Consider the following 25,283-nt stretch of genomic DNA (forward strand, 5'->3'; position numbering starts at 1 on the left):
AATACCTTCAATAGTATAGACGTAGGACTGAGGTTAACTAGGTCTTCTACTGACGATATTAGACTTAAAGTTATGTGTTTGCCAGCTAGCTCAGAGTTCACTAGAAACTTTCTCGAATAGACAAGGAGGAGTTTAACCTCCCTGAATAGACAAGAAGGGATTTAGTTTCTGACAATCATAGAACATGACAACTTTGCTCTCCCCTAATCAAGAGTATATCTCTAGAGTCGTGTGAAAACAAAAGACAACTTATTTTACTCAGTCAGTACGTGCATTCTTAGTTTCACCAGATTGTAGAGAAAAGGAAGAGACGGGCGTGTTCAATAAAAAGGTGTTATTTATTGATCAGTCTCTTTTCTCGTACAAGAGAAATGAATCGCTATTATTGCAATACTTAAGGTTAAGTACAGTGCATACAGTAAAAGCAGAATTATAAAATAATACTGTAAAAGCATTGATATGGTTTCTTAGCCATATGATACTTTAAAATGGATAAAATATATACATACATATAAACATTGACTAATCGTACTCAACTGGTGCTTCTAACTACGCCTACCCCAGTGTACCTGACCTAAGCCTAATACGTGGGAGGGAGTAGATAAGTAGCAGTTTAAGTTAAGTTTGCTTTGCCAAGGATCTGCTTCAAGAATTCTCTGCAAGGGGTTATTCAGTTCTGTACCTGGGATTTAGAAGGCTGGAGGGCTGGTATCTCTATCTCGGGGCTTGATATCCCAGCTGCCTGCGAGGGCGGCTGGAAACGCCGGAGGCTGGATTTCTCGGCAGGAGAAAAGGCAGCGTCTCTCTCTCAGCGCGTCAGAAGGGAGGGGCAGCGTCTGTGGGCTTCGCTGTCAGCTGGGCTCCTCGGCAAGTCTCGCTGCTCCAATCTTGTCACCACCACCGTGTGTTTGCTTAAGGAAATGTCGGTATTATTTATACCTGAAAGGTGCCGAGATTGACGTAAGGATGGGTATAAATACGTCAATAAGGATGTCATAAGAACTGGTCGTTCGCACATTTTTTACTGAAGTTCTCGGCTAAATCAAAACAATGGCTGCGGGGATTTCCCAGGTCGCTGTAGGTTTGATTTGTTTTGAGAACTCCGTATGCCTATTAGGGTGCTGGAGAAATAGTGCTTGCCTAATGAGATGGCATGCGCTATGACCTAATCAGATAACAGGCTTCTGTGCCGTTGTATGGCTAATCAGATAACGGGTTTTTGTGCCGTTGAATGGCTGCTAGTTAATTATTAACCAGACAAGGGTCAGAAATAGGGGGATCGAAACAGTACCCATAGTAAATACATCACAGTATTAGAATGTGTTCCGGTTAGCTCGTGCAACAACATGTATCTATCAATGTAAACTGTACTTTCTGCGTATTTTTTTCTGTAAATAAAAATGTTTTGAATGTTTTTTAATTGTTAATAAATACGGCCGGGGGGGTCACTCCCCCCTAATCCAAAAAACTTACAACACCCTAGTCTGGTTGTCCAATCCCTGGGGCATGGGGAAGGAGGGGGCGGGGCCATCCTCGCACCAGGGGTAAAGGTTAGAATGAGAGGGGTCCAAGGTAAGTATCAGACCATAAAGGTCCCATGTTCTTCCCTCTGCTTCGTCCTAAAGTTGATGCTTCTGAGTGCCTCAACTAATGTCCGTCGCTTTATATGAGCCTACATCCCAGGATGATGTAAGTTTTCACCTTATTTAATGAGCTATCTCAGTTGTATAGCGCTCTAGCGCCTTTGGGCAATATCCGTGTATATACAATTAATTGAATTAGTAAATAAAGGGTCTCTCTTCCGACCCAAAGGCTTGGCATTGAGGTGTGTTAACACCTTCACTACTCTTAGTGGGGGCACTGGGGCTTCTCAGATCCCATGTGCCCCCTGCACTAATATCAGTCGCACTGCCCCCAGTTTTGAGCTCAGCCCCTCCCTCTGTGGCTATCACATTTAATTTGTCTCTCTGTCTCCTCTCCAGTGTACAACCCCCTTCATCTCCTCCCTACCCCCTCACCCTCATTACAAGCAACCCCAACAGAGAGCTGCTTCACCAAAGGATGAGCTCATCTCCCTCTACCGGGAGGGGTCTTCATTAATTCTGGTGGAAGCAGGGGGGAGTCTCCCCAGGATTAGAGAGTGAAATCGCTCCGGGCTGCCAGGAAAGACATTTGTCAGCAAAACCCGTCTCTATTGTTTGAAAGGAGAGCTCTTTCTGTCCGGGGGAGAGAGGGAGGGTGTCGGGATCCATCCACTTATACATCCATCCATCAAGAGGGACTAAGGCCGGCACCCTGAGTCACTCATGGAAGATGAGGGGGAGAGGGTAGGGCTCTTGTTGGAACTGGTTTTCACTTCCTAAGTGGTGGTGCGTTTGACTTGAATCTTGCTTTTTAATGCTCAGAATTCGTTGAGTTCTGTAAATCGGCCAAATGATCATTCAGTTCAAATGGTTATGCATCCGCCACTGTGCTGGAACAATTGAGATCAGGTACCCACATTTTTGTCCCAAACAGGATTTTATAAGGGGTGTGGCCTCCTAAGGACTTTCTTGGCATGTTAAGTGCCCTCTGAACCCCATGAAGATGAATGACTGTTACCGCCCATGCCTAATACTCTTGCTGTTAAGGATTGGTTTAGGTCCCAATTTTTCCTCTCCACCACCGAATTTCCCTCAGGATGGTAGGGGGAGGAGTTCTGCCAGGCCATGCCCAATCTTACCATGGCTTCCTGGTAAGCCCTAGAGCTAAACGCCGGACCACTGTCGGAATGTAACGTGCCGATTGCTTATGTCCCAATGAAGACTCGCAAATCCCTTATAACAGTTTGAGCATCCGCTGAGTGCTGCGGCAAAACCCATAGGAATCTAAAGCATGAATCCACTGCCACCAAGATGTACTTGTAAGCTCCGTCAGAATTTAAGGGGCTGCAGTGGTCTAAATAGACGCATGCGAGTGGTCTGTCTGAAATCAGTAATGGTGTTTGTGGTGGCTTGTGAATAGTTGAACCCTTCATCTTCTGGCAAATGTTGCACGTCAGGACATAGTCCTTCATTTGTTTTGTCAGCCCCAACCACCAATAACGCTGCTTAAATAATGAAATTGTTGCAGTGACTCTTGTGTGTGCTGAGCTCAGACCCTCGTGTGCAGCTAGTATTAAACGTAATCTGCGATCTTTGTTTGGTATTACTCTATCTCCCACTCCTGGAATTTGAGCATATGATGTGTTATGCACATCTAACTTGTAGGAGTACTTGAGTGGAAAGCCTTTTGGCAGGACCAGTCAGCCGTTCTTTGAGGCATTGATAGCTACTAGTATATCTCTGTCTATTCTCGTGTGTGAACAAGTGATTGCGGCATCAGCAACATTTCGCACTGTCGCCATGGCAGCTTCATCAGCCAGTGAATGCCAACACGCTGATGACTCAAAGTGTGAACAACTCGAGCCCATGGCATGCATGCTTTCAGCTTTGCCACTTGTTCCCATAACAATTTATGTTTCATCATGCCAACCTTGGCGTCTCTAAATCCCTTCTGGCCCCAGTAGTGCAGATTTTCATTGTAAGATTGCACACAGTAAAACAAATCGCACACAATCAGTGTGGGGAATTCCTGATCCGTATACTGTAGTACCAATATCAGTGCTTTTAGTTCTGCCAGCTGCGCGGTACAATCTCCTAGAGATTGCGTAGTCATATTGCTTGGGTAGAACTTACCGTTCCGCATCCGACCTTTCACTATCCCGCATGCAGCACTACACTGCTGTTTACTTCTTATGGCAGGTTGCACAGAACCGTCAGTATAAATGTTGTATTCGTCCTGATCTAGAGGCAAGGTTTCATTCACAAGAGGGTATTCTTGTTCGTACTGCAGGAATGCTTGTGTTCTAAGTCTTGGATCATATCTATATTCTACATCTGTTGCAGTGAGAGAATTAGTCCATTGTATCCATTGTGGATGTGGTGCCTTTGCATTCGGAATGCTAGCTTTAGTTACTGCTTCTAAAGTCGGTATTGGAGTAACAACAATGATGTGTTTCCCCTGTGCAAGTGCTCTTTCCCTCATTAGAGCAGTCTGTACAGCAGTCAGAAATGTTTCCGTTGCTGCAAATCGATTTTCAGCATTTGTGAACAGGTGCGATTTGTATGCGATAGGGACTGTCTCACCTTTGTTGAACGTGATCTAGGTATACCCTGATAACCCGGGATGACCCGTATTACCAGGTTGTAAATGTTTACTCGTGTCTGCAAGTGTTTTGAAGCAATCATGTCAGCTTGAAGTGAACGTAGAGTGTCAGTATGTGTTTGAGTTCACTTGTTTGCTGTGAAATCAGGTCTGATTAAGTCATAGAAAGGTTTTACTCTTTCTGCATAGTCTTGAATGTTTTTTCCGCCGAAATTTAGAAATCCTACTGTAGATTGTAAACCTTTCGGAGTTTTAGGAAGCTGTATTAGAGCGCATTTTTTTAGAAAATATGCAGCCAGGCTTGTACCTTCCCTTGACAGCTCATATCCCAAAAATAGGACGTTGAGATGGGCAATTTTTGATTTTTTGAAGTTAAATTTGTAGCCCAAATTGGCAAAATCAATATTTATGTTGGAAAGAATGTCCTGAGCACAACTTTACTCCGAGTATAAAGAAGTCCAATTAATCTTCTTTTATGGCCCAAAAATCCTCAAGTGAAAAAACCCCATGCTGATGGTCCAAATTCTGCTCACCTAGCAGGATGTTCCTTAAATTCCAAAGTTGCCAACTAGTCCGTATCGCAGAAAGAAAAATTATGCTGTACCAGATGGTGACACAACTCTGTTGAAAATAATAACCTAATATCACTAATTAAACATTATATATATTGAGGGATCTTGTAACATATAAAAGTGTAATGATTATCAGATAAAAAACATTCTTACCGCTCTATATACAATTCAGTTGTCCAAGTGAAAGATAAAAATTCTATTGATGTATATCCTGTAAATTATAAATATATTCTGTAAAATGTCATCCCTAATCCAATTCATACGCACAACTATTATTACTAGTTAATCATTTGATATGAAACAAAAATCTCAAAATTGCAGCGTTTGCATATTCCAATATGTAAAAGCTTCCACGGTATCCATTCATCCGAGCTTTATTTATTTCGTGCAAATTTCGAGCTTCCATGCCATACCATCTCAAAAAAACAGAACCGTATCTAATCCTTGACGGCTACTGCCTACTATGAACATTATATATATTTGATAAGTCCCGCAAAATAGAGACACACGTAACATCTACATATCCTCGATCATACCAAGATACGGTACTATTCCTGCCATACCGGGTGGCAAACCAACATACTCGTATATCCACTTACCAAGTATCGGAGAGTACTCCTCATTGCATCGAAACGGCGTTCAGAGTAAGCGCCATCTTAGTTTCTCGGGCAGAATTTATATTAAAAGAAGGACAAAAGAAGTCGCGAAACAATATCTTCAGTGATATTTCTAAACAGCACCGTATTGCCGTAGTTTGTGCAAAGTCTATATTTCTGTGTGAACCAATTATTGTACTAATCAGGAAATTTCATGTGGCCGTAAACTTACAAACACCACCGAACCTTTTCCAATATGGCCGCCCAAAACTTCACATAATAGTCTGAGTGTTTTTTACCTCACGCGTCTTCATTTTTAAAAAAATTTATTGGAATAGGGATGAAGTTTTACAGGATATATTTATAATTTACAGGATATACATCAATGGAATTTTTATCTTTCACTTGGACAACTGAATGGAATATAATTATCTGAGAATCATTACACTTTTATATGTTACAAGATCCCTCAATTTATATAATGTTCAATTAGTGATATTAGGTTATTATTTTCAACAGAGCTGTCTCACCATCTGATACAGCATAATTTTTCTTTCTGAGATACGGACTAGTTGGCAACTTTTGAATTTAAGGAACATCCTGATAGGTGAGCAGAATTTGGAACATCAGCATGGGTTTTTTTCACTTGAGGATTGTTTGGCTTTCATTTTTTCCTTCTTTTCTTTTTTATCTTTTTCTCTAAAGGTGTTGCACAATGTACTGTCATTTTTGATGTAGTAGAATCGATCTAGACCCTTCGGAACTTAATGTACCTTTAGTAGTAGAGTTTAACATGACCCTTTTACTAGGAATAACTCCCTCACCTAGAATTCACTCTGTGATTTACGTTTGTCATATGGGTGATATGGTGGTGGTGTTTTAGGAATATACAATATGATACAGTATGTTTTTTAAAATTTAATTATAGCCCTGAAGAAGTCAGAGATGCGGATGCATCGTTATTGACGAAACACGTGTTGGCTTTGGATGAAATGTTGAAGATTGCCATATATGATTGAAAAGAAGATTTTATCTGATTTAATGAATAAAATCACCATAAAAGAAGATTAACTGGACTTCTTTATACTCGAAGTAAAGTTGTGCTCAGGACATTCTTTCTAATTTTCATTTTGGACTGGTTTACTGGTTCATATCAGGGGATACAAGTGGCTGTCCCTGTCCTTGGGAGAACACTGTGATAGTGGACTTTTTTTTATTTGGGGAATGTAAATATTATCTTTTGCGCAAGAAAGCTTTGCCACTTTTATATTTTTCTGTCAATAATTATGTTGGTCACCCTGCACAAGTGATTAGGTAATTCATCGTCCGTCTGATAAATATCATCTACATGGGACACTGCCTCTTCATTTTAAGTTTGTAATAGCACTGATACCCTTGCTGGAAATAGCCAGGGACTGTTCTGTTAGCCCTGGGGAAGGCGACAAAACTGACTCTGAGTGCCGAAGGCATAAAATCCTGTCAAATATCGGCTTTCAGGAGCTATATTTTGGCAGTAGAATCCATTTGAGACATCTAGTGTTGTTTTGTATTTCTTCCACACAGTGATATTCATCAATACAGTGCTGTGTGCATTCTGAACTGCAAATGTTTTTGTGCATGTGTTTAAGTGTCTGTAATCTAAAACCAAACGATATATGTTGTCAGGTTTCTTTAAGCTAAATAAAGGGTTGCTCATTGATGAGGTGCAAGTTTCAATCACACTGTGGTATTCAAGTTGGTCTAAGATTTCCTTGAACTGTTTTGTCCTTTTATTTTTTATAGGGTACAGTCTCTGTGGTGTTGGAGTAGTCTTTAATTGGATTTTGTGGTGTTTGGACTCGACGTCCCACCCTACATGGTTGCGGTATAATGCCGGAGCTAGCGATTGCACTCACTCCCGTGCATATGAGTGTTTTAAGGAAACAGGAACGATGTCGGAAAAAGCAGGAAATCCATTATAAATTCAGGCGGACAATCTTTTTCAGCTAATAGGATGTCGTATCCAAATGTAAAAATTTCCCAAAAGAGACCCTTAGTTTTTCTTGAGATGTCCCCCTCTATTTGGAGATTAATTTGATGTAGTTTGTTAGGGACACTCACTCTTTTATCAGGTGTTTCCACCGTGATGTAGTCATTCAATACGGCTGTCACTAGAAATTCCTTCAGGTTCTGACAAGCTATTGTTACTTCTGCCGCACTGTCTAGCATCGTCAAAGCCCATTCCCCACTCAGAAGCTGAGTCCTCAGTAACCTGGACATTTCTAATTTTTAATACATAAACATAGAAATGTCTCCACCCTGAATGAATCAAAGTGTGCTAATGAAGTGGTGACTTCATTAGCACTTTGATTCATTCAGGGTTGGGACATTTCTATGTTTATTTATTGCCTTTTTTCCCCTGCATCCCCACCTCCATCAGTACTCAGGGCCCCCCTTATTGCATTGGATTTCTAATTTTTAAGCCAGATACTTTCTTCTTTTTGAATTTAGTCTTTGTTTAAGGTTGCTCTTCTTGTTTGATAATGAAATCTGAAGTGCGATGTGTCTCCCTTTTTCCCTTTGGTTGATCTTCAATTTTTTTGTTCTGACCGTCCTTGCCTCTCTGATCTTTTTGATGAACCCTGAAAGGAACGAATGGGATATGTATCAGTATCTTGATACCTGTTAGGTTTCCTAATGTTATCACAATTCCTATGGTTGTACCTCTTTTCAGAGGACTCCTGTTGGAGATCGTGAAGTGTTTCTGTTATTATTAATTTTAGGTCGACTATTATCCCATTTCTTTTTAGAAGAAGTGGGAGTCTGCTTTGAGTTCTCTTTTTCATAACTACTCACCACTAGTGGTTTTATGAGTTAGGCTCCCAAACTATCTCTGCCTAATGAAGCATAGTTGTTGTCAAAAGGTTTTGGTGATGCCTGCTCCTGATTTGAAGGAGTTGTTTCCCTTAGGCGTTGGTGTATGGCCACCGCTGCTGCTGCCCCCTTTATGTCTCTCAGCATAATTGCCAAAACTTGGTCGAAATTACCTTTCAGTTTCATCCCCAAGTCCTGGTCAGGTCCTGCCCGATACTCATTCTGTATTTGTTTTAATACTTCAGGAATAACTGATATGGTTGGGGTACAGTGTATTCTAATGTGTACTGCACCAAAGATTGTTCCCCAGGTGTTACAATCCTCAATTGAGGGAACCATTCCCATTGGAAAGCAAATTGTTAACATTCTGTGATTTTCCTGCGGACCCATACTGGGAAATATTTCTTCCAGTTGTGCTATTTTTTGAGCAATCCAGAATGGTACTTGATCCCTTCTTGATGGGAACACACCCATTATTGCTTTTAGTGTTTGTGGACTAATTATTTGTGTGTGTTGGGTCTGGACTATCCCAGATGGAGCAGCTCTCTCAGGTTGTAATGTGAGTGTTCGCATGACCAACTGGACAATATGCCTGTATAGCATGACTACTTCTTTGTAAAGTGTATGCACCTCCCCTACTGGGAGTGTGTCTATCTCAGGATGTAGAGTGTAAGCCGCTAAGACCAGGCACATCGCTCCTCCTAAGCTGAGGGGACCTAATCTTACGGCTGGAGTTGTCTATTTTAGGGTGACTTTAAACCAGTTTTTATGTTGCTGGTAAGTTAACGAAACTTCAATGTCCTCATATGGGATGTATTCTTCCGGTGGATCCACTTTAATGTATTCATAGAATATGATGTCTGTGGATCTGCAGGTTGGAATTTTACCCAGGAATAGAATACCTCTGATCCAAACACCTTATGTGCCTCAATCACGAACGTAACATGGCCACCTGTTGCAGGTAATCCATGTTCTAATAATTTCAGAGTTACTGCCTGTCGGCAATTTCCTGAAATGTTAAGTGTGTCAACAAAATTGTTTCCTACCTCACTTCCACCACTACTTGCAGGTTCTGTCATTTTGAAAGGAGAAGAAAATAAATGTTTAAGAGAGGGTTCAGCATGATTGGGAAGTTTTTAGTCCTTACACGCTTGTCTAAAACCTTCAGTTAAAACACAGGGTGTGCCTGCTTCAGCTGAGGCGGATTAACCTTCCCACTTCAGACGTCTCTGAAAAATGTGAGTAGGATTTTCGGAGAAAGTACGACTGAACTACTCAGATTTTACTGTTAATATAAGAACCAAACCAGCATTGGGTGCCATGTCGTGTAGTTCCTAGGACCCCCAGGACTTGCATGTTTTGGAAGACCTAAACTGAGGTCTTGGTGCACAGAAAGACTCAGGACACCACCACAGGATGAGTCAGCGGTTAGACCTGCAAGCTCTATAGTGCCACTATCACCCCCCTGTATTATACTGTGTGTTAGGTAGTTCCTGGCAACCACTGAAAATCACAACCCGGAATCCTCAGGTATCGTGGAAACAATACGGTATCTTTCACTCAGTCACTTGTGCTTGCTTTTCTCAGAATACATAGAATGGCCATTGGAATGGTTTCAAGAAGTATTAATTGGTCAAGCATCAGTCTAGTAGAAACATATTAGCTGCGACAATCAAAAGACAGGAGTAGACAAATGTAACCGCTAGTAGCAATATCATAAAAAGTAGATACATTTCTACCGTAGTGCTAATAAGACGAATAAAGCAGATTACATAAAACAATAGCATTGGTGTACTCCTACGATGCATAGCCTACATAACCGGGCCTAGCCTAGAAGTGTAGGTGAAGCATGTAAGTGTAAGTGCTAGGATAGGTCCTAATGGAACCTATGGAGACTAATAGAGCCAAGAATTCCCCAGGGATGTACTAACCCCTCACCTGATGGAACGGAATGAGGGACTCTGTCTCTGCGGCGAGGATGGCACCCCGCAAGGGATGTTAGGTCTCTGCCTGTCGAAGGATCAGCATGCAGAGCCTCGGGCCAGCCTGGAAAGAATTCTTCCTCTGCCTTTGTAAGGGGGAGTGAGAGTCTTTTAGACTAAAGTGGTCTAGAATCTATATGTTTCGAAAATATTCGCTAATCCCCTGCTAATCCTTTTCTAAACAAGCAAAAGCATATGCAGCTGGCTGTTGCCCGTGAATGAAAAAAAGTGGTCACCCTTGTACAGAATAAATCTACCGTGCCTGGGGACATGTTTTGTGTAAGTCAGGTACAGGGATTAAGATATGGTACCAAGAGCCTGATGTCAGAGAGACAGAAATCAGCTACTGGGTAAAAGGTCACCTATGTAAGACCGTTATGTCGTGTGGATGGGAAACAATGTATGTAGTCGGTATGACAAACCTAAGGGACATAACAATAGCACCTGGAATTCCCAGGCGGTCTCTCATCCAGGTACTCAACAGGCTGCTTAACTTCTGAAGTGAGGTGCTTTCAGGGTTGTATGGCCATAGGCATAAAAAGCACTGACTTTGGGGCTCTTAGCTTTTTCCATTATTCTTCAGTACTGGACATAGTAAGTGAGACAAGCAACCCCCATTCACCTACAGCAAAAAAAAAAGCCTTCAGCACCTGGTATTCCCAGGCGGTGTCCCATCCGGCTAACAACCAAACATGACTCTGCTTAACTTCTGAGATCAGATGAGATCAGGTGCTTTCAGGGTGGTATGGCCTTAGGCATGAAAAGCACTGACTTTGGGGATCTTCGCTTTTTTCATTCTTTTTCAGTGCTGGACATAATAAGTGAGAAAAGCCACACTCATTCGCCTAAAGCAAAAGAAGAAAAACAAAAGCCTACAGCACCTGGTATTCCCGGGCGGTCTCCCATTCAGGTACTAACCAAGCCTGACCCTGATTAACTTCTGAAATCAGACAAGATCAGGTGCTTTCAGGGTGGTATGGCCCTGGGCATGACAAGCACTGACTTTGGGGCTCCTAGAATTTTTCATTCTTCTTCAGGGCTGGCTATAGTAAGCAAGACAAGCCACCTGCATTCACCTAAAGCAAAACAAAAAGTGTACAACACCTGGTATTTCCAGGCAGTCTCCCATCCAGGATTTAACCAGACCCCACCCTGCTGAACTTCTGGGATCAAACAAGATCAGGCGCTTTCAGGGTGGTATGGCCATAGGCATGAAAAGCACTGACTTTGGGGCTATTAGCTTTTTTCATTCTTCTTCAGTGCTGGCCATAATAAGCGAGACAAGTCACCCTCAGTCACCTAAAGCAAAAAAAAAGTAAAAGCCTATAGCAGCTGGCAAAGTTAGTGAGACAAACCACCCTCATCCACCTAAAGCTAAACTAAAAACCAACAACACCCGGTATCCCAGGCGGTCTCTCATCCAGGAATTAACTAGGCCCGATGCTTCTTAACTTCTGAGATCAGGTACTTTTAGGGTGGTTGGCCATAGGCATGAAATGCTCTGACTTTGAGCTCTTAGCTTTTTTTCATTCTTCTTCAGTGCTGGCCATAGTAAGAGAGACAAGCCACCCATAGTCACCTAAAGCAAAACAGAAAAAGAAGCCTACATCACCTGGTATTCCAAGGTGGTGTCTTATCCAAGTGCTGACCAGGCTCGACCCTGCTTTATTTCGGAGACCAGACAAGATCATGTGCTTTCAGGGTGGTGGGACACAGGCATGAAATGCTCAAACTTTGGGGCTTTTTTCATTCTTCTTCAGTGCTGGCCATAGTAAGAGAGACAAGCCACCCTCAGTCACCTAAAGAAAAAGAAACACAAAGAAAAAGCCTACAGCACCTGGTACTCCCAGGCAGTCTCCCATGCAGATACTAACTAGGCAGAATGCTCCTTAACTTCTGAGACCAGACCAGATCATGTTCTTTCAGGATGGTTGGCCATAGGCATGAAATGCTCTAACTTTGGGGCTCTTAGCTTTTTTCATTCTTCTTCAGTGTTGACTATAGTGAGAGAGACAAGCCACCCTCAGTCACCTAAAGCAAAAAAAAATAAAAAGGAAAACCCTACAGCACCTGGTATTCCGAAATGGTCTCCCATTCAGGTACTAACCAAGCCGACCCTGATTAACTTCTGAGATCAGAGAAAATCAAGTGCTTTTAGAGTCGTATGGCTGTAGACATGAAAAGCTCTGATTTTGGGGCTCTTAGCTTTTTTTTATTCTTCTTCAGTGCTGGCCATAGTAAGTCAGACAAGCCACCCCCATTAACCTAAAGCACCCCCCCCCCCCAAAAAAAACAGAAGCCTACAACACATGGTGTTCTCACGCAGTCTTACATCCGAATACTAACCAAGCCTGACCCTGCTTAATTTCTGAGATCAGATGCTTTCAGGGTGGTATGGCCATAGGCTAGAAAAGTACTGACTTTGGTGCTCTTAGCTTTTTTCATTCTTCTTCAGTGTTGGACATAGTAAGTGACACAAGCCACCCTCATTCATCTAAAGAAAGCAAAACAAACAAACAAAAAAATCTACTGCACTTGCTATTCCCAGGCAGTCTCAAATCTAGGAACTAACCAGGCCCGACACTGCTTAACTTCTGAAATCAGACAACATCAGGTGCTTACAGTGTGGTATGGCCGTAGGCATGAAAAGTACTGAATTTGGGGCTCTTAGCTGTTTTCATTCTTTTTCAGTGCTGGACATTGTAAGCTAGTCAAGCCACCCTCATTCACCTAAAACAAAAAAAAGGTCTACAGCCCTTGCTATTTCCAGACAGTCTCCCATCTAGGTACTAACGAGACCCGAAGCTGCTAACCATCAGAGATCATAAGAGATCAAGTGCTTTCAGGGTGTTATTGCCGTAAGCAAGAAAAACACGAGTTTGGGGCTCTTAGCTTTCTTCCTTCTTCTTCAGTGTTGGCCATAGAAAGCGAGTCAAGCTACCCTCATTCTCCTAAAGCAAAAAAAAAAATCCTACAGCATCTGCTGTTCCCAGGCTTTCTCCCATCCAGGTACTAACCAGGCCCATCCCTGCTTAACTTCTGAGATCAGATGCTTTCAGGGTGGTATGGCCGCGTTAGGCATGAAAATAACTGACATACAGACTCTTAGCTTTTTCATTCTCTTTCAGTGCTGTAGTAAGCGAGACAAGCCACCCTCCTTCATCTAAAGCAAACTAAAATAAATACAAAAGAGCCTCATGCATTAAAGGCAATGACTTGGGGGCTCGCAGGTTTTTTCATTCTTCTTCAGTGTGGCCATAGTAAGCGAGACAAACCACACTCATTCACCTAAAGCAAAAGAAGAAGAAAAAAGCCTACAGCACCTAGTACTCCCATTCGTTCTCCCACCCAGGTATTAACCATGGCCAACCCTGCTAATCTTCAGACATCAAATGAGATCAGGTGTTTTAGGGTGGTATGGCTATAGGCATGAAAAGCATTGACTTTGGGGCTCCAAGCTTTTTTCATTCTTCTTCAGTGTGGCCATAGTAAGCGAGACACGCCACCCTAATTCACCTAAAACAAAACAAAACAAAACAACAACAAAAATGCCTACAGCACCTGGTATTCCCAGGCAGTCCCCCGTCCAGGTCCTAACCAGGCCCAACCATGCTTAACTTCTGAGATACAAGATCAGGTGCTTTCATGGTGGTTTTGCCACAGCCATAGAGGCAGTGACTTGGGGCTCTTAGCTTTTTTCATTCTTCTTCACTGCTGGCCAAATTAATCGAGACAAGCCACCTTTAGTCACCTAAAGCAAAACAAAAAGCCTACTGCACCTGGTATTCCCATTTGGTCTCACATCCAGGTACTAACCAGGCACAACCCTGCTTAACTTCTGAGATCAGATGAGATCAGGTGCTTTTAGGGAGATATGGCGGTAGGCATGAAAAGCACTGACTTTCTTGACCTGAGGACATACAGAACTGTGAGGAAATGGCTTTTTGCCGGTTCACCCCTTACCTTTTGCCCCCTTTTTTTTTTTTTTTTACTATTATGACTATTACGCACTGTGTAGTGCACTGACCCCTGCTACCTAGGCCTCAGTGCATGTGCTCTAACTCTGAAAATGTATGTTTAAATGTTTTACCTCCAATTGACTTAACGTACTTATAAGCCCTTTAAAGTGAGTACATAGTTACAGGCTGAAATCCTAGCAGTGCTATCTTCTGAATGGAACTTCTAAATATGTTATGTTATGTTATGTTACTTTATTTCTTTTATAGCGCACGGCAACTCCAGAGGAGCATCCCGGCGCTTTGGCAAAGAAAGGAACAGCATGAAAAGCAACCACACAACAGAAAAAAAGATAAAAAGGACTAATTCCTAAAAAGCCATGTCTTCAAGTCCTTTCTAAAAGCAAAAAGACAGGGGGCCGATCTCAGGGACAGTGGTAATTCATTCCAAGCCTTGGGAGTCAAATAGCGGAAAGATCGACCTCCCAAGCGTACACGACGGATTGCAGGGACAGTCAGCAAAGACAGACCCGATGACCTGAGAGTCCTGCTTGGCACATACCGAGAAAAACGTTTCCCAAGGTATTTGGGGCCAATACCATGTAGGGCCTTAAAGGCCACCGTCAGGCATTTAAAAAGGACTCGCTTGGAGATAGGCAGCCAATGAAGGGTGTTCAATAAGGCAGAGGCACCAGCTCTCCTCGGGAGTCCAAAGATGGTACGGGCTGCCGAATTTTGGACCACTTGCAAACGGGTCACAAGGTATTTCGGTAGACCCAAAAACAGAGCGTTTGCATAGTCCAAACGCGACCCGATTAGTGCCTGAACAACTGTCTTCCTGTGGTTGAGTGATAGTAGAGGAAGAAATTTCCTCAGCATCCGTAAGATGCCGAAGCATTTCCCAACAGTGGACGAGATGTAAGGTCCAAAGGATAGGTCACAATCTACTATCACTCCCAAATTCTTGGCCTGGACAGCGACCTTGTCAGGAGGAAACATATCCTGCGGCCACCAGGATTTCCAGTCTTGTTCCGGTGCGCAACCGAAAAAGAGCAGCTCTGACTTATCAGAGTTGCATTTTAAGCCATGACCTCTAAACCACTCAAACACCGCACCTAGGCAGTCCCTGATCTGTGTGCCATCAAACAACCCACCCCTGTCACATGTGAACAGGAGTTGGGTGTCATCGGCATAGGACACGATCTGGGCGCCAAAGGATTCTGCGACTTCCGCCAGAGGGGCCATAAAGATGTTAAACAGCATAGGGCTGAGAATGGAACCCTGCGGGACTCCCACCTCTAGCGGAGCCATATCAGCGGAAAAAGGAGGCGCCCAGATCGTCTGTCGGCGGTCGGCCAGAAATGATTTTAGCCAGTTCCACACCGTTCCACGCAGGCCACACTCCCAGAGTCTTACAAGGAGGGCATCATGAGGAACGGTGTCGAAAGCCGCCGACAGGTCAAGCATGACCAACACGGCCTTTCCCCCCGGATCGAGTACTTCCCTGATGGCATCAGTGACCTCCAGCAGAGCCGACTCCGTGCTAAAATTTGCACGGAAGCCGGACTGCGAAGTGTGCAACAGGTCGTTTCCTTCGATGAAGCTGGAAATTATCCCGTGCACATAACGCTCGGCCACTTTAGCCAGAGCAGGGAGAAGGGAGATTGGCCTGTAGTTGGCATGTATCAAGGGGTCCAAGGTGGGTTTTTTGAGCAGCGGAAGAATCATGGCTCGCTTCCAAGCCTGAGGCACCTCTCCTGTCGACAAGGATGTATTCAGCAGGGGGTTCACCAGAATGTTAATGGCGGAAGCCACTTTCCCCAAGCATTTGGCCGGACATGGATCTAATGGAGAACCAGATTTCAGGCTGGACAAAAGCTCCAAAGATGTACTAAGATCCATAGAAGGGAATACAGTGAGGAAAGGGCCATGGTCTTCCACAGAACAGGGTAGCGTTAGATGGCTCAAATCAGATTGCGCACTAGAGAGAGAGGCCTGGATGGCTGTAATCTTACTGACAAAAAAGGTGGCAAGTTGTTGTATCCACGCATCAGTATGAGTGTGGTTCGAAGTACAGACCGCAGGGGAAGTAAAATCCTGGACCACTTTGAAAATTTCTTTGCAGACATTGTCAGCCTTATCAATCCGATGTTCAAAATAGGCCTTTTTTTCGTCCCAGATGGAATGATGATAGGCTTTAATGGCTGCCCGAAATTTCAGTTTCTCAATTGGGTCGTAAGCCCGCCTCCAAGCCCTCTCCGCCCTTTTACACTCCTGACGTTGTAACCTCAACCGAGGGGAGAACCATGGGGCAGACGCCCTGCGCTCTCCCGGTTTAGCTCTTTTTATGGGAATTAATGACTCAAATCTTGCTAAGAGCCAGTTGTGCAGGAGAGCAAGATTCTCCTCCAACCCTTTCACCAAAGGGCAGGGAAAGGAGATAAGAGCCTCGGCCATCATATCCACAGAGAGTAGATGGAACGGGCGTGAAATTCGCGTGGCCGCATTTTCTCTCTCCCGAGCAAGGGCAGTGACAGGCAGAGAAAAGGAGATTAGAAAATGATCCGACCAAAGTACTGGCTGAATGGTGCCGATCGAAATGGGTCTCGTAGAGAATACCTGGTCCAAGGTATGTCCTTTATTATGAGTAGGGCCTATCACAAAAGGAGATAACCCTAACGAAGCCGTGATATCGGTAAATTTTAAAGTGTCGGGGTCACAGCTGTTGTCCATGTGGACATTGAAATCTCCAAGAAGAATGCAGTGATCCGACCTGAGACTTGGGACTGCGAGTACTTCTTGCAATTCATCAAAGAAAGGTCCTACTGACCCAGGGGTTCTATATACAAGTATCCCCGTACAGGCCTGGAGGGGGGAGAGATGTAAGGTGAAACCAAGTGCTTCACATCCCTGCAAATTTTCCACCGGAAAGGTAGAACAGGAAATACTCTTATCTACAATGAGAGCAACTCTCACCGCCTCTGCCCGATGTTCTATCCCTCCTATAGATGATATAATTCGGGGGGATGGCATTAGCCAGATCTGGTGCGGAAAAATCACCCAGCCAGGTCTCGGTCAAAAACAGACATGTGATGTTTGAATTATACAATAAATTCCAAATGTCAGAAGAGTGGCAATTCACTGACCTGGTATTAAGAAGGAGACACTGAAAGGGGACAGATGTAGTGACGTGCCCGATTGCAACAGCAGCCGGGAAACGCCATGCGCATGACGGACATCCTTTCCTTAATTTCCTACCACCAGGGAAAATATGAGAGCAATCTCCCCGAGGAAGGCGTAAAGCTAAAAGATCAGCTGAAGAATAAGACCGCATACTTAAAAAGTTGAACACAACAATGGCCGTGATAATACAGACCACGAGACAGGCCCCTTGAAACCGTCCAGCCCCGTCCGCCTCCGAGACGCTGACGGGCGCAGACGGGCTGGACTCTGGCGTGACTCAGCGTCTCGGAGGCGCCCCCGCTGCGCGATCCCGCTGCGCTCACTAGGGAGCTTTATATAGGCTGACATCCGCTGCCCACAGAGCGCTAGTCCGCTCGAAATCCCCGCCCCTCTGCTGGCCAAACACCACTCAAAGATGGCGGCCGATGGTTTTGCCACCCCGGGACCCGGACCCGCTACAGCAGCGGTGGTCTCACAATTAAAATGCAGGTAAGAGGGAGAGGGAGAGGTCACACCCAGTTAAAAGCAGGGGATAAAAAATAATAGACAAACAAAATAATAAGCAGGTCGATTTAAAATACAGCGCAATGAAAAGCGCGAAGTGCGAGGCGCTATGCAGGCAGTCCTTTTACCTTAATGAGGGAGAGCCACAGGACCGGTCGCCTTATGTAGGCGGACATCCGCTGCCCACAGAGCGCTAGTCCGCTCGAAATCCCCGCCCCTCTGCTGGCCAAACACCACTCAAAGATGGCGGCCGATGGTTTTGCCACCCCGGGACCCGGACCCGCTACAGCAGCGGTGGTCTCACAATTAAAATGCAGGTAAGAGGGAGAGGGAGAGGTCACACCCAGTTAAAAGCAGGGGATAAAAAATAATATACAAACAAAATAATAAGCAGGTCGATTTAAAATACAGCGCAATGAAAAGCGCGAAGTGCGAGGCGCTATGCAGGCAGTCCTTTTACCTTAATGAGGGAGAGCCACAGGACCGGTCGCCTTATGTAGGCTGACATCCGCTGCCCACAGAGCGCTAGTCCGCTCGAAATCCCCGCCCCTCTGCTGGCCAAACACCACTCAAAGATGGCGGCCGATGGTTTTGCCACCCCGGGACCCGGACCCGCTACAGCAGCGGTGGTCTCACAATTAAAATGCAGGTAAGAGGGAGAGGGAGAGGTCACACCCAGTTAAAAGCAGGGGATAAAAAATAATATACAAACAAAATAATAAGCAGGTCGATTTAAAATACAGCGCAATGAAAAGCGCGAAGTGCGAGGCGCTATGCAGGCAGTCCTTTTACCTTAATGAGGGAAAGGGAGTGAGAAGTGTGTGAGGGACGTGGTAAAGGTGGTATGACAGTGTTGCATCACATTCAAATCGTAACGCCTTTACAATTAAGGTAATGACATTGTTCCCAAAATACATCACACATAGGTAAGAGTGGATCGTTCATTTGTTCCTATGGCGTGTAGGATTCAGCGTATCAGGCCACAATCACAGAGAAATCGGTGTGTGCTGACCGCTGGAGTCTCGCTCCACAGAAGAAGGATGTGCGGTGCATAGTGAAGCCCACTACATGAAGAATTTATGATACCCTTCGCTACACTAAAGACGTCGAATCTCAAAACAAACAGGAGCACCCCCGAGCCCAAGACGCGACGCAAGATTCGCCGTCCGTCACTTCCCATGCTCTCTCCTTTGTCCTGATGAAGACCCCAACATGAGGGAAGAATAACCCTTTTACATACTCGGGGTCGAAACGTAGACTACGCTGAATCCTACACGCCATAGGAACAAATGAACGATCCACTCTTACCTATGTGTGATGTATTTTGGGAACAATGTCATTACCTTGATTGTAAAGGCGTTACGATTTGAATGTGATGCAACACTGTCACACCACCTTTACCACGTCCCTCACACACTTCTCACTCCCTTTCCCTTCCTCACTGAGAGCACCATTTGTGTAATGATTTGACAAATTACATTGATGATATGCAGATGACTTATAAGTAATTGTATGCAGTAACAAGTATAATGATTGCACTTGTACATGGAATAAATACAATTCATTTTTGAATACTGCATACTCCACCCTCATTGCGCCAAGCATATATATTGTGAAAAATATTTGTGGTGTGTATAATTATATATTGGAATAAAATAATTGTGAAATATCTCTACTCAACTCGGACCACCCGATCTTTGTACCTGCTGACCTTTTATTGGGCATAACAGTGGCACCCCTGTGGCACCAGGACCTCAGATTAAATCTGTACTGGGGAGAGACTGAAGAAGAACTGGCCTCTGTTTCCTCAACCCAGCAAAGAGAGGGTGTGCCAAAGACTGGACTACACCTTCTGCACCTTGTGCTAGCAAAGAAAGGAACGTGCCTGTGGTGTCCTGCTTGAAGAAAAGTCTTTCCAAACCCCATTCAAAGATGATGCCTCCAAGAGTCAATTGATTCACTCTCTGTTACAGGCATAGGTCCGTAAAAGCTGAAGACGCCTGCCTTAGTGTGTTGGTAGGCAGGAACACCTGATTGCCATTGACAGACGAAGTGCAATCCGGGACACCAAGTCCCAAACCTCAAATGTTTTACCTGAGTCTGCTGAGTCATCTTAGTGCAGACTGGTCACCCGCAAGGAAACTACTGTCAATTGTAACCGGAGTCCAGTAGGCCAATCACAACTATTTTTTGGATAGACTTCTCCCAGACTTCGAGGAACATTGAAGCCTGTGGCCAAAATCTCCCCACCATGTTTGTGGCCCGAGGGATGGCCACCTGAAGCATCTTCAGCATCTTCAGCATCCTGCATCCCTTGTTTCAGGACCACTCCAATGATTCCTACAGTGGTTCATCTGTAGACCCTGTAACTGCACTGGAGACTGCTTTAACTGTGAGTTAAAGTTCAACAGGACCTTATTGGTCCTCTTGATTGGTTCCCTGCCGGCGTTGGTTTTCACATGACTGACCTTATAGCTATTTTCAAGTTACTTGTTGTGCCAAGCCCTAAACCTGCATTATTCTGAAAATCTCTCATTTAATGTTTCTTTAAAAATTCATATCCCTGAAACCCTCTGGTAGATTTTGTCATTGAGAGGCCTATTCAAAGATATAAAAAAAACTCTTTTTTATAAATTGTTAGAATTTATTATGCTGTGTTTTCTTGTTATTTACCCGATTTTGTACTTCTTAATGCTTTGAACTTGTTATTTGGCTAAAGCCTCTGAGCCACAGATAACTAGCACTCTGCAAAGGTTTTACAAACGATCCTGACTGGACCTGTTTCCGAATTATGCCTTGATTGCGTAAACCACACCATATAATACACGACTTTCCTCATCAGAAGAAAACACGTGACACACATACAATTTAAGATAGGGCTGAGCACTTACAAATATAGATAATAGTTGTTTCTACAAATGTGATGGACTGTTGTTCCGTAGTTTGTGAGCTACAAACGTCCATGGGACGTGTGGTCAGTGCCAGGGTTGGTTTCACAGGTCCAAACTGGCCATTTCTATGTATTCAATAGTAAGCGACTTGAGCTTTCTATGTCTGTCAAAGGTGAATATTTATGACTAACACAGTATGGAGAATTATTATGTAGATTTATTGAGCTATGGCTTTACTCACAGATGAAGTTCAATTAAGGAATATTATTTCCACAATCAACAAAATATGCTAGGTTGAATTTGTACATAGCTCCCAACAATAAGGAAGGTGCGTGAATGTAGGCTTTTTAACTAATATAATAGGTAGAAGAGAATTCGAGTAAATGAATGAAACCAGAAAAGATCTTTAAGAACGAGTTACCTGCCATATTTATTGCAGGATGGTAGGTAACGATAAATCCTCTGAGTTTAGAGAGAAGTACTATTTATTCCATTACTTATTGGCAATCTTGATTACTTTGAATTCGAAGCTTGCCCTCCCATTGTTAGCTATTGAGGCATTGCCTTCCTGCCATCGTTCTTGCAAGAAATATTTGTCCTTACGTTCCATGATCCCCCATAAAGCTCCTCCTTACTTACAGCACTTCCTGTCTTTACAAGCCAGTGTATCGGTGCCATGTTAGGGGGGGAAGTTTGGGAAACTGACTGGGACGAGGAGGTTCTAAATCGTAGTAATGAGGATTATCTGTAAGTAATGGATTCATTGCCTCCTCATCACTGCTCCTCCTCACAAAGTTAACTATTGAGAATATACATAAGCTCCAAAAACACCAATTCACTTTTGGAAAAGTCTTTATTAGGTCATGAATAGAAAAAAACAGTTCACCCAGAAAAAATGACAGTTATTTCATTGCAGATTTAAAGACTGCTGTGGCAGAATTTAAGGGTCCAGCATCAACTACATCCAATCTATAATGTGTCACAAACGTATTGGGAGCTGGCCAAGTAGAAGCCCTACATAGTTGTTGCAGAGACCCCCCTGCAGACTTTGCCGAAGATGTGGACGCTGCCCCCTGTAGACCTTCCTTGGAGGCCCTCAGGAACCCCACACTCAGCCGAGTCGTGTGCCTGAGAGATGGTCTGAAATCACTGGTGTAAAAGGGTTAAAAGACCCTTTGGAATAACAGAACGCTTTATCAAGCACAGCATACGGCACACAAAAGGTACTGCCGAGCCAACCCACAGCTGTGCAAGACTCAAAATCAGCTTTCGCGTAATGCACGCTGCTGAAAATGAGAGACGACTGACGCACGGGGCCCACAGACTGCTGCGGAGCTTGTCCCTCACCGATCACGACACTTGCAGGGGGAGCGCAATGGGCTGCTGCAAGCTGAGCAGATGGCACCCGCACCACAGGCCACGTTGTAAACGTAATACGAGGGGAAATGAAACACATATAACCCCCATACCTACTGTCACCCACACTGCAGCGGCTCCTCTCGTAGGTCGCCAACAAGCTGGTAAGCAAGCCTGGGCTTCATTTAGGGGTCACCAGGGTTTGCAGCTGCGACCCCTGGCCACAGAGGTGGCAGATTCAGTGCCAGGAACACAGGTGCACCTGGGTCTCCACTCTCTTTATTTTCTGTAAATTATTTATTACACTAAAAGTGAATACATAAAATATATTATCAACGAACAGTGTAATAAAAATGGAGTACTATAAGCTGGCATATGCCCTTCCATGCAGTTGAGGTAAGTAAAAAATGCTTTTAAATGTATGTTGTGTGCAGGTGAGATGTGTATGTGTGAGAGAGTGAATGTGTGTGATTTTGTGTGTAGATGTAAGTATGTTTGTGTGAGTAAAAGTGGAGGTCAAAGGGGGTGTGATGTCACTTCCGCTACCCCTGGCATTTTGGTAAATTGACGTCCATGTAAGCAAGAAGTGATGTAGGGTAGGGAGGGGCTTTATGGGGAATCATGGAAGTTAAATAAATATTTATGTCTTGTGAGAAAGCTGGCAGGTAAGTAACGCCCAATAGTTAAGGCTGGAATGAAGCGCAGTGATGGGGAGGTAATGACTGAGACACTTTGGCATTTCCTCCGCCATATTGCATCTATGGTGAAGGAAAGGTGGTCTCCCCTTTGGATTTGGTACTTCGTCATAAACGGTAGACTCTCCATTTAATATAAACTGTAAATTAGGACTAAAGTCTTGATACAGCACTTTCTTTGCAAGTGATTTAAAGATTAGCAAAAGAGTTGCGCCTGCCACATGGTCCGGCAATTGCACATTGTTATAAAATGTCATTTTCACCTTTCCCAGTATCACACTTTCGGCTCCTTGTAGACATCACAATTGATAAACCATACAGGCACCACCATTCTTACAGCTGTGCTGTTATTAGTCTCAGGCGCATAGCCTTCCTTCATTGTTGCCTTCAAAAGGCAACACGACGTCGACGAAAATAGTAATAAAACACTGTGCAAGCAAATAAGTAATTAAAACAGCTATACGAACACCGACTAAGAGGATACGGTTGTCTTTCACTATGAGCACCTGTGCACTCTGTCCGCAGCTCCTGTAACAAACACAGCAGCCTGAATAGTCGGAGTACAAAAGGCAGCTCAAATAACCACTCTCCTGCAGCCAACCAGCTGCAAGCATGACTAGTAAGACCAGAAACTATGTCGTAAGTAAAGCAAAGAAAATACAAATAGCACTCAGTTTCTGTAATGCTATATTTGTTCATTGTTTGCAGCTGCTCTTTTATCTATAGACCGCGGTTTGGCATTTCCCTGTTCTGTCATGCCAGGCGTCTCTGACAGCAGCAGATAGGTTGTGTTTGTTTTTCCCTTTCAGTATGCTGAGTGCCGCCATAGCAGCTTTTGGTAGGGAAACAGCCACTACAACGAAGCCGTTTCCACGAATGCACTAACCACGCATGCTTTACAACGCATGCGTGGTTACCACTATAACCTTTACCACGCATTCCTATACTACGAAATACGTAGTAAAGGAATGTGAGTTAAAGGTTAAAAAAAGGGGGGGCCTCCCCCCCAAAAAATCGAAAACGAGAGGGTTTAAAAAAAAAACTGAAAGAAAACGTACCTTAAACACGCTCTTCTGTGCCTGTCCTTCATGGAAAGAGCCTCCCTAACAGACATGATTACGTACGTGCGTCTACGTACTGCATCAAAAATAGAGAAAGGACCACTTAAGGAGTTAGAAGAAGGAGAATACCGTCGAAAGAAAATGTAAGTATATTTCTTAATTATGATATTTTATTAGGTTAGGCATAATTAAAAAAACATATATAGATTTGAATATTCAACCATGCAGTCGGTTTATCATGAAAATGCAAATATCATGCATAGTTAAACAACGAAAAACGTTGTTAAACTACGCGTGGTAAAGGCATTTTCGTGGTAACCCATATGCGTGGTAAAGGCATTCCGTTGTAACGCATGCGTGGAAAAGGCATGCGTTGCAACGGAATGCGTTGTAACATCATATAACCCTTTTGGTAACTGCTCACACTCAAGCATCGCTATAGCGCCTAGGGTGATAAACGGATCTCTGGATCTCTCATTTTTAGGTCTCGGCTAGGCAGGGCATGCGCTGTCTCGTAGAGAGAGGCTGTATAGGAAGCTCTGCCCACTTTCCGTCTATGTTTTTCATTGGTTTCAATCTTAAATGCTGCCTTCTGATTGATTTTCCACTTATTAGCCTCTCCTCCTGACGGCCAAGGCGTAATTTGTGCACATCCGAGGCTATTGGCCCCTTTACAGAGACATTATTTTATGCCCTATGTCCCCCCTACCCTCCTGCAGTTTCTCATTTCTCGACCCCCCATCACCCCTCTACTCCCGTTCTTGCCTTCTTAAATGACAGCACTCTCATTTGTAATGCAATACCTCTCACGTAAATGCGAGCAGTATTGTATTGCAAATGTTTGTTTTTAAAGTAGTGTGCATTAACATGCGCGCGCTCCCTTATATCGTACGCATGCGCCAAAAGTCTTGCACAAGCATAAACAGGAAGTAATGTGGATAGGAGGGTGTTTGGTTTCGGTGCATTGCAAATGCTTGTTTAACAAACATGGAGACCCCTGCTGCTTTGGGGCTATGTTGTTTCCGGGATGTTACCTTCTGGAAGGAAGTCCATGTCCTTTATTGCTGGCACCCACACCTCACCACTACCCGGGCGATTACTTTAGACAAGCCCAGCTCACGTTTCATTGTGGGACTTGCAATTTCGCTTTAATAGCTGCTGTCCGCACTTATCTCCCCGCTCCACCATTGCCATCAGCAAGGCAGGCTCCCTGAAGCCCGAGCCATGCCCCAGTGAGTGGGCACAGAGGAGCCACTTTAATTCCCCCCGCCTCACCCCACAATCACTTTATTACACAAATCAGAGCTGTCCAGCTCCGGGAGGCCGTCAGTCCTGCAGGGCAGGAAAGCAGCTGCGTGACCTTCTAACTTCAAGCTGCAGGCGATAACCATTGACTCCTGCCGGGTGGGCAAGACCAGCCCGATGGAGTGCTTCACCGACAACACCTTG

The 25,283-nt window shown here is 44.1% G+C and overlaps 1 long non-coding RNA gene, 1 other non-coding gene and 4 pseudogenes across 2 annotated transcripts in view; all 6 read right to left on the reverse strand.

The window, feature by feature from the left end:
* LOC144819795 (uncharacterized) overlaps positions 1-23,886 on the reverse strand; it is a 139,856-nt gene extending 115,970 nt beyond the window's left edge. The window contains exon 1 of the long non-coding RNA XR_013607569.1: positions 23,832-23,886. This is a non-coding gene — a long non-coding RNA (uncharacterized LOC144819795). The remainder of the gene's footprint in view (positions 1-23,831) is intronic.
* Positions 10,827-10,945, reverse strand: LOC144820856 (5S ribosomal RNA; annotated as a pseudogene).
* On the reverse strand, positions 11,058-11,176 carry LOC144821157 (5S ribosomal RNA; annotated as a pseudogene).
* LOC144820868 (5S ribosomal RNA) lies at positions 12,247-12,364 on the reverse strand (annotated as a pseudogene).
* LOC144820831 (5S ribosomal RNA) lies at positions 13,738-13,853 on the reverse strand (annotated as a pseudogene).
* On the reverse strand, positions 13,956-14,074 carry LOC144820948 (5S ribosomal RNA). Its single transcript, XR_013608051.1, has one exon. It is a non-coding gene; the product is annotated as a 5S ribosomal RNA (ribosomal RNA).
* Positions 23,887-25,283: the final 1,397 nt, after the last annotated feature.

This window comes from Lissotriton helveticus, chromosome 2_1 (genome assembly GCF_964261635.1).
Source record: "Lissotriton helveticus chromosome 2_1, aLisHel1.1, whole genome shotgun sequence".
Taxonomy (NCBI): Eukaryota; Metazoa; Chordata; class Amphibia; order Caudata; family Salamandridae; genus Lissotriton; species Lissotriton helveticus.